Source organism: Macrosteles quadrilineatus, unplaced genomic scaffold (genome assembly GCF_028750875.1).
Source record: "Macrosteles quadrilineatus isolate MER2022 unplaced genomic scaffold, UCM_ALF_1.0 Scaffold_5__1_contigs__length_97177068, whole genome shotgun sequence".
Lineage (NCBI taxonomy): Eukaryota > Metazoa > Arthropoda > Insecta > Hemiptera > Cicadellidae > Macrosteles > Macrosteles quadrilineatus.
Genome location: NW_026542598.1, coordinates 60,583,494 through 60,593,979, shown reverse-complemented (window position 1 = coordinate 60,593,979; position 10,486 = coordinate 60,583,494). Strand labels below are relative to the sequence as shown.

General features: G+C 31.9%; 1 protein-coding gene across 3 annotated transcripts in view; it reads left to right on the top strand.

Moving 5' to 3' along the window:
* The first annotated feature begins 308 nt into the window (after positions 1–308).
* Positions 309–10,486, top strand: part of LOC128994030 (RNA-binding protein Raly-like) — a 334,709-nt gene continuing 324,531 nt past the window's right edge. For 2 of the 3 annotated variants that reach the window (XM_054418232.1, XM_054418230.1), the window contains exon 1: positions 309–415. The gene's annotated coding sequence lies outside the window, so the exon portion shown is untranslated. Of the gene's footprint in view, positions 416–790; positions 815–10,486 lie in introns of those variants that run through there. The other variant, XM_054418231.1, reaches the window with a different exon arrangement.

Sequence of the window (10,486 nt, the reverse complement as noted above, 5' to 3'; positions counted from 1 at the left end):
TAGTTAGTGAGTTTACCCATACCAACAGTATGTTAGGAAACTAATTGTTTTATTCACAGCTGGGAAGCTAGTTAGATCGCTAACTCTCGCGAATGTTACTGCGGTCGGACCCGGGAGAGTTAACTTTAAACAATCGTAAATCGGATTGTATCCGAGCCCGACCAATTCGCGGTTTATAAACACGCGATAGCTGTAATAAACAAACTCCAAAGTCCGAAACCCGCCTCCGACCCCGCGACGCCTGCGCCGAAGTGGTCCGAGTGTTGCCGACTGTGGCCGAGCGGGAGCGGCGTCGCGACGCGTTAGTTGGCCGCTAGAGCCCGACGTCGGTACGCGTACCTTTTATCGTGTGTTTCGCGAGTGACTCGTACTTACGTGCGATCTTTGAAAATCTCCTGGGTGAGATATTTTGTAGGTAAGAAACAAAAAGTAGTTTAACTTTAAATACAAAAATTTAATTCATCGGGAAATGTTGAATTGATAGCATTAATTAGCCCTGCCACATTCCTTTAGTATTTTTAGTGATTCTGCCGTAATGGATCGGCAGAGCGCCAGAAGTGGCGGACGCGCAAATTAATTGACTGCTGAAAGAAAGATGGCACTAGAGGGGAACCTCCTTCGGAATTCTGGTTGCGTAGGTCATACAAGACCATGTCGTTGTATTAACTGTAAAATGCATATTTAAGGTTGCTTGACAGTGTGGGACTTTTGGCTGAGAACTCTCGTATATCTTGCTTGACCGGACAGATTATGTGACGCATTTTGGAACGAACCGTGTGAAACTGGCTATGATTTCCGCAAGTTTACATTCAAGGTTGTTTATTTTGGAACTATGTTAATTGAAGCTAAGTAGGTGTAAAGCGAGTGTTGGGAAATGAACGTTCAACATAGAAGATTCCTTTGCCTGAAATTATAAACTCTTGGAGACAAGTTGTAGATCGTAAAATAATTAATCTCCATTGCCTAAAATAATTCAACTACACATTTCCATTTAAAACATGCGAAAGTCTTAAATCTATATCATGTATATAACTGTCGTAAACAGTTCTTTTACAGTTGAATTGCTCTTAAGTTTTACGCAAGTTAAAAGTGTTTCAATTTTATCAATAAGCAATTGTGAAGTATACATTTCTTAAAGGTACTTAACTGAATGATTTACTAAGACATTTACTAAATTTCTAGCATTTTACTGCGAAGAGACCGGAGGAAGTAGTAATTTACAATAATTAGTTCAAGTCCAGGCATTGAGAGCATATTGTTAAACAAGTTTCTTAAATCTATTTAGCTGATTTTGACCAATAAAATCTTAGTGTATTGAAAATCATGCATTCGAAGGTTCAAATAGACTAAAAAGTAAAGTAAAAACAAATTTCCTCTAACCATATAAGTAAACTAAGCATTTAAAACACAATAATCTTCAAAAAAGATACACATGTAAAGTACTGTAGTTCTGTTTGATATGAGCTAAAATGTAATTTTAAAAATAAGTGAAAGTTATGTATATAAAAATGTTCCGATGCTAAACTATACACTGAAAAGGCTATTCAGGACTTAATAAACAAAGGAAAATAGAAAATGTGCACGTAAAAGATAATTGGGATATATTGTTATACAAAAAGTTTCAGTAATTTCCACTTTAAAGAAGAAGAAACGCCTTATATCTAGCATTTACAGAGGAAGAGATACCATAAATTAAAAGGCTGCAACATCAAATTTCCTATTGATTAGAAGAAATATTCACTGCACATAAAAAACACAACTACCGTTAAAAATAGGTAAAAAAATTATATTTCCAGTATCGAAAGTCAATAGCTTGTGGCTGAACTGACTAAAATGTGGTTTTTGGTTTTAAGTGTGTCCGGTTTATAAAGAACTCTGTTTTGACTCAAATGTGTTGAGTAACGGTCTCTTTCAATATCTGTTTTTTTTTTTCATAACAATAATTTGGTACGACAAATCTTGAGTGTCCGACTGACTCTCTAGTTAAGAATGTATATTTCTTTGAATGACTTGCCACTATTAATGGTCTCTTGTTCTGTGATGTAGCAAGAGAAAATTTCTTTAGTTAGGATGGTTAAGAAAATCTATTTAGAAATTACAACGAATAATAATTAGTTTGATGAATATCTATGATAATTTTGTTATTAGTCTGAATTTGATGTAAAACCAAGACCTAAGTAAGTATCTTCCAGTAGACATTGTTTATGCCCCTTATCCTGTGGTGAGGCTAGTTTTGGTAAATCTTAGACAAATTAAAAAAGTAATTAATTATGTAATATTTTAGTCAGTATGGCTAAGAATATTTATCGAGAAATCACAATGATTTATAGGCTTCGTTAACATTTTATATACATATGAAAAATAGACATGAGACCTAAGCCCTAAAGAATTATCGTCCAGTAACTGATACATCTAAAATTATTGTCATTGCCCAAATAACATATAAAATAAAATACAGCAGACGGACTTTTCAAAGGCATTTTAAACGTTTAAACCGATAATTTTTATTTTTAAACATTTATGTTCTATACCTTTTATTTAATTTACTGTCATATAAAATTTAACTATCATCATATTTACCCTGATAAAACCAAGTTTTTATTTAAAACTTACTGTGGATTTTTATAAAAGAAATTCAATTCTATTCAAGAACAAACAAAACACTATAATTACTTTTAAGTTTAACTAGTTTTAAATAAACCCTAACCTTGTCATAAAATTGTTTAAGATTCAAAATTGTTTAAGACTTGGGCACGTACAGCCAGCATATGTCCTGTTTCTAGTAATTAACTAATAACAAGATCTCCATAGCTGTGCTTGCTTTTTTACTGCCAATAACAACGATATGGAAACTGAATTACCTTATTATTATATACTTTATTAAGTACACATATGTTTATTGTATTCATTACTTTGTTGGTTATAGCCTCTTTATCCATATGTCTGCTTAGCGTATTTCAATGTTTCATGGAATAATTTCTTCAGAATATAAATTCCCCATGTTTAACTAATCGACGTTTGAGAACTAATTAAATAATCAATAATAACTGTTACGTTGATGCAGGTTGCTATTATAAAATGAGGGAAATACGTCATAAGTCATCAATTCAAAATAATTGCATAAGTCAAATTAATTGCAAAAACACAAAAACGTAGTGCTTAAACAAATTGTGTACAAGCAGAACATGTGGCGGAGCTCTAGTGGCTATCACATTAGCATGTGTGTCCAGGATGGAATTGTTTCATCCCATATTTACATTCCACGGCTGTTTGCACTAATTTGTCAACACTTGATTTTGGCTTATGTTTCTGAAAGAGGTTGTCCTGTGATTTATCACTGCGTTACAGCATGTTTTCATTCACTGAGAGGTTAATAAATTAGACAAAAATATAGTGTGCTAATGAGTCATAATTTTATGTAGTTTACTACGTGTATTGCCCAGTGATTCTCTGGGTGCAGTTAAGTCAAAATGTCCGTTAATCTATGTATACAATTACAAGCTAGGGGTTTGTTTTACAAAGTAAATGTAATACAATGTCGGAAGGATTCCAGTTACTATTTGTGTACATTATTGTCTTTTACAAAAAAAAAAAAATCTTCACCCTATGTAACATTTTTATCTGGCATGAGTCTTAAACTAGCTATTTTAGGTAAAAGAGCAAAGTGCTTGTTCTACAATTCAAAGTATTCAGATTGATTCCGATGAAAATCTGTCAGCTTTTGGTCTAATTGTCATCTGACATTGTTCATTTACTATAAATAACAGGACAATCATTGGGACGAAACAAGGTCTTGGTTGTAAAACAAATATTTAAATATAATATTTTACGACTTTGCGAATATAACAATTTAACAAAAACAAGCTTAAAAACCAATTGAAAATCCACCCAATCACCTTGCAATAGCACATATAAAAATAGTAGAGCTTAAAAGCTATTTTATAAATTTATAAAAAAGTGATTACTTTTTAAAAAAGTAATCTGGTTGTAACCATTATTGTACAAATATATATTGCTACCAGTTTAAGAAATGTGTTTTTAAGCTGTTTACTTGTTATTACATAACAAAAAAATACTGTATAACGATTCGGTAAAATATAATGTTATTGCAAAATACATAATTTACAATATATAAAAAAAATTGATCTATGATCAGCGTCAATGCAACGGGATTTGTAAATTTCCGATTTGTGCTAAACATGTGTCAATGTTTGTCATACGAAATTGATTTAAACCAAAACGCTTACGTGTGACGTCTGGAGATGAAGAAGAAGAAATTATGACCGGAAATTGGACGAATTCGACAACAATATGACTGTGACGGTTTACATGATGTTTGCGGCGGGAAATGGAAAAGCATTTTGTCGACTGAGTGAAGGAATTATGTGGTTTGGATTGGATTTTCTGATTTAAACCCATTCAAACATTGTTGTTTCAATTCCAAACTAAGTAGATTGTATACATACATCTTACACAGTCCCAAGCTTGCGAGTAGTTTATCGCGGAATCTTGAAACACTATATTCTAATTTTTAGTAATGTTAGTGTCATAGCATTTTTGTGTGACATTCCATAACCACAGGTGACTTAAACGGTAAAACCCTACTAATGAGGGGAACAACAACACGTTATTGACAAACGCAAATAAGTAAAAAATATCAACCATGGAATATAAACAATACTTATTAGAAACTTACATACGTTCACAAGCTATTTTGGTAAAAAATAAAATATTTACTTGTTAACAAATATAAAAAACTTTATACTATTTTTAACTAATAAATCTTACAATTCAAACGATACATTTTAAATTTATATTCGACAGCTAATAAATCATTGAAGGAGTTAATGCAAATTTTAATAAAGGCGTGATATTGATTTGGGATTCTAGAGAAAACACTTTTAACTATTCCGCTTTACTTTGAAATGAATATACCTGCAATTAAATAGGCACTTGGTCAACAAAGTTTAACATATCTATCAAATGGACGGAATTTCATAAAATAATTTTGCTCAGCTGCAAATTGAAACGGATTGTGAAAGGTTACATATATTTGCGTAATTTACCTACAGGTCGAAAAAAAAATAGTGACCACCGTCACAGTATTGCATGTAAGGCTACAAATGATTTCATGTAAACGAGAAAGTTACATACTCCTGATACGAATTCCTCATTTTAAAGTTTTCCCATGAACATAGATAATAAAAGAACACCGTTTCTATTTTAATATTTTAGTGGTTTACAAACGAAACATCTGCTCCCTCCCCCAATGAGCGCACTGCGTCACATGTTGTCATTTAATAAATTAAAGCTCATTTACATTCTGTGATCATTGAATTATCTCTGTTTTGAACAACGCCTTCATTACTAAAAATTTGCAACATTAAACAATATTAGCGAATTACTCGTTGAGGTTGGGGCAGTAATCATAATTACCAGGTTTGCCAGTGTTTCATTTGTTGCCAAATATAGTTGTCATTTTATAATTCGAGAATTTAAAACACAATAAAACATCATCCTTTTAGTTGTGTATTTTTATCACCCAGTACTTTCTATAAGCAAAAATTGGGCGCGGATAGTGGCAAAAACATTCTGCATCAGTCCTGCTGGCCGGCCAATTACCAATGCTTTAGGTTATGTAATAAACTGTAATAAATTACACCTGGTGGTTCGGTACCTACCATATTTTAGGACCCTATCTATAAAAAGGTACAGGTTTTAGAGGTGAGGATAACATTCTTCTGTATCAGAGGATTCGGTTTGTTAACAATACGATAGTACGACATGATAATAATAGATTTACAGTATTTTAGATACCCAATTTTAATGTATCTCTGAACATAATATTCAAGCATATAAGTAACCAAGCACATTTGAATTATATCCTCGTGGACAATGTTTTCAATAATCAATTCTTACTGATTAAGAACTTGGGCTATAAATAAGTTATTCATTGTTACAAAAACTATAGATCTATCTATCAGGTAAAAATAGGTATGTCACTTTCCACAAAGCGGTAATTTAATTCACCGAAAAATAGGTCCAGGATACAAGTGACGCTTTGTGTAGCTATTTAAATATGTTCGTTCACCTCTAAGCTAATGATAACAATAACTAAACATAATTAAATCTAAATTATCACTAATTAAATGGCGATTTCAACATTCAAATAGAGAAAGATTATGCTATTACGGCATACAGAAACATAGTTTTCTTGTTGGCGAACAAAGTCAAATTAAAGTTAGCTCGGTCTCTTGGGACCAATTCCTATCCAGGATCATTAATTAAACATCCAATGACGAAGGTAAAGTTTAGTTCTATTTCTTTAAAGATCGTCTTAGGGAAAACGTAATACACCCATCACACTCTATCCAGCTATCCTTTAAAATCTATTCAAATACAGTCCAATATATTGATAAAGACAGACCTAGCTCTAGTACTTAGACCTAGCCGTTATAGGATTTGTTTGGTGGACAGAATGAACAGCAGGCTCACCTTATTGATGAAATTAGTTTATAAGTGCAGTATTTGTTCATTCTTATTTTTGGCTGTTAGCCTTTTTGGTCGTAGGAAGGAGCAAGAAAAAAAGCTAGACATCAAAAATTGAATTAACAGCCTTGGTAAGTTCCCTCTTCTTACAACTAGAATAGCTTACAACAATGCAAATACTGTAAAACTGACGTTATTAGTTTCAAAAATTCGTCGTTTTATGTTTTATAATCACTTTTAACTATTTTATTAGCTTGGTTAGTCTGGTGTTTATCCAATCCACAACATAATCATTTCTGAAACAAAAAATCATGTAGATTTTCGACCAGACCAACATAAAGACGGTAAACGAAATCACAGCTTTAGCAGCTATCACTATTACTGAAGCCCCTCATGACTAAGGGAGGTTGTAGGGTGTCCGATTTGTTGTTGTCAGCGGGCCTATGTGTGGTGTGAGGGGTGCGTGGCCCAGGGATACTTTTACTACTTTACTACCACTTAATACTTTCTACTTACTATTAAGTAGCTAAGTGTACTCTGATGGCGTAACGTTCATCGTCAACACATTAAGATGAATTCAGCTTAAAATTGATACAGGTTCAGTTTAATAGATGTTTAAACTAAGTGATGTTATAGACTGTTTCTTGGTAAATAATTCACGTGGTGTTTTTTCAGTATTGAGGGTGGTATACATAGGTTGTGGCAATCCCTTGCTGAAAATTGGGCGGTTACAATGTTTTATCGCCAAAGACCCAATATTAAAATGTGAATACAACCATAAATTAAGCCATATTATATGTGAGGATTGTATCTGTTATGTTCTGTCTTTCTGTATGCCTTACTATTAGGCCTATTGACAATTTGTGCCGGTTTGGCTTTTCATCATGCCAAAATGATGTGACCAAATTAATACGATATTTGAACTGAAATCTACGTATTAGAATTAATAGGACTTCGGTCCGATATCGACTTTGCCTTTGCCTCCCGGACCATCAATTTTACTATGTTAGATTATACAATATTAAAACTATTTAATTGAATGGTTCCAATGGAAAATTATTCAACTGAAACCATGGGACGGTATATCTATTTACGTAGTCTCTCTTTACATTTTAAAACAATAATTTATTCTGAAACACTGACAAATAATGTTAAGTAATGAGAATATTTCCCTTTAGTAATTAGTGGTAAAATCGAGATTCTTTAAGTATAGATTGTACTGTATTAAAAATGTTAATACTGTACATTACTTAAGAATTAATTATGTTTTTCCTTTTTGTATTCACCACGTAGCGAATCAATTGCAAGGTTACTAGATTTGTATAAATTTCAATGTGTACCAATCAATTGTCATTTACTTATAGTAACATGAAAATTTAACATGTCCTACGTTATTAGGGAATGCAAAAATAAATAAACCAATAACAAATTACCTCTTTACTGATTTTAACTAAACTGGGGATTAAATACAAGATATTATCGGGCAAGGGAGATATGATCAGAAAATAAATGAAACCGAAGAGCTAAGCGGCGGCTATGAGCCATTGATGTGTTTGGCTGAGCAGTTTAATTAAATTCGAGAGGGAACATGATTTACGTCAACTTTTCCAATATATTTAAGCTCGATGTTAAACCGATCATAATGCAACTTGTAAAAATATTTTTTTTAATTCGATGTTGATATTATATACAGAATAGTTTCTTTCAAAAAGTAGGTGACAGCTATTTGTTTTCTAATAGATGGTGAAGATTGTTTTTGAACTTCTGGGTCATTATCAAAATTGTAACACACAAATTGGTGGAATTTGAGGACTGAATACAATCACAAAACTAACAAGTGCAGTAATCACAAAACTATATTATAGTTATTCAATGGTTATTTTCATTTGGCGGTTTACCACACATTTAAATATATCAACTTATTTCACAAGAATTTGTATCTAAAAATAAATTTACTGTAGATTTTAATGACTACGTGGTTGATAATTTACAGAGATTTATTCCCTAAAATTAGGAAATAATTACCTAAACCACTTTTTTCCTTTCACCGACTCATTTTTCAAAAAATGGCTGTAAAAGATAAATTGGTTTCAAGCAAAAGCTTTTTAGGACAGGAAATTTCTGCGTTCAAGGAAATGAAAGACAGTAAAACTCTCTTTTACCACTGCCGTGCTTAAATAATGATTCGTTTGACGACAAGGATGAGTTTACTTGCACACTAATATCTGGTTACCGGGATATGCATGCACTATTGTTTTGTTAGGAAGTAACAAGTACTTTTAACAATACAAACGAGTAGCTTGGTCGAAGCATTGACTGTAGATCCATTGCTGTAAAGTATTTATTAAATTATCATGTTAAAGAATTTATTCCGCTCTCATGTTAAAGAAGAAGAAAGAACTTATTTCAAGTGAGTATGCACTTCGCCAAAAGCAAAAGGTAACTTTTTTGTAAAGTTGTATTTCCGTATAAAATATCATAGGGTGAAAAACTAGAGAAAGAGTTTAATTTTAATAGGAAATCACACTAAGAGAGCTCCTTCAATTTTTCTTTTATCTTTCACTATATTGTGATGTTTCTATCTATTTTGAAATATCGAGTATTATAGGGTACTTCCATATTTATCCATAAGGTCTTCATGGTCTATTAGTAATTAATAAATTCCATACAACTGTTCCTGAAAATGAGCATAAAAATATTTCTATTTGCACAATCCCCCATTTAGGCACAGAGAATACCTTTAAACTGTCTTCAAATGAAAGTACAACTAAACAATACGGTTTGGTGAAAAAATAATGGAAACACTCCATGCAGCTTGACACTAAATTCTTCTACAGAGCTCAAACATTAGCATTTATAATAAAAGTATAATTTGAATTTATACCTGAAAATCTTGTGGTTGGCTTACCTTCCGCAATTGAATTCAGGTTACATTTTTCAACTTTTTTGTCCTGTTCATTTTTATCCAGATTGTAAGCTGGATAAAAACCTGAATATCTTGCTTGTAACAGTAGTTACAAGCAATATTATCCCACAAACATGCAGTATGTAGTTTCCAGTATTGGTAGTTTAAGTATTAAACGAGTATTATCCACCAAGTGTTATAATCATAAAAGAATAAGTGAAAAATATGCATGTAGTCATTAAAAATTCATGACCTTACACAGCAAAGCAAGATGAATAAACAGTTTCCTTGTTGAGGACTTAAGACTCCTCTCTACACATTTTTTATTGTTGTATTCTCATAAACCGTCTTGTTGTGGACAGCCGTGCGTTTTTATCCAGGTTTACATTTATGTCTCACAGTAAAACACTTTGGTATAAAATGACAACTTTTATAATAAAATATTGTACATTTCAGTTTTAAACCTTAGCTGAAATGAATACTAAGTAGGTCTTTGTTTTGCTATATTATAATTTGCTGTGATATATATTGTGTATGGTATAATTTTTGTATATTATTCTAGTCAATAATGCTACTTATTGTGTATTAATGTGTAGTAATATATTTTTGCATTGCATTTAAACAGTTTTTAGAATTTATAAAACGCGTACTTTCTGTCACTTCTACCTTTAATAGTAAAATTTGTCGTTAAAACAGCAATAGCACGTTTTACTACACTGACTACTTAACTTTTGAGTTTGTATGTTGTCGCTTGTATTGCATGATGACTGAATTTCAGGATATTTCTTTAGGATGATTTAAGTTAGTTAAGTAGTATGTTGGTTTCATATAAATGCCAAATTCGTACTTTTCATCCAAACCAATGGGCCTATTTAACAATAATTAGCTACAGTATAAAGAAAATTTGTTCAAAACATCAAACAGTGTGTTCTTTGACCAAGAAACTGGCTAAAGTTGTATACCAAATTATTATCTAATTCAGTATTCAAAGTTCATAGTTATCTAAAAAAATTACCTTCGATGACTCAATCCGACTGTGTTAGTCAATATAATACAATAATAATATGTTATAGCTACTAATTTAACTGAGAT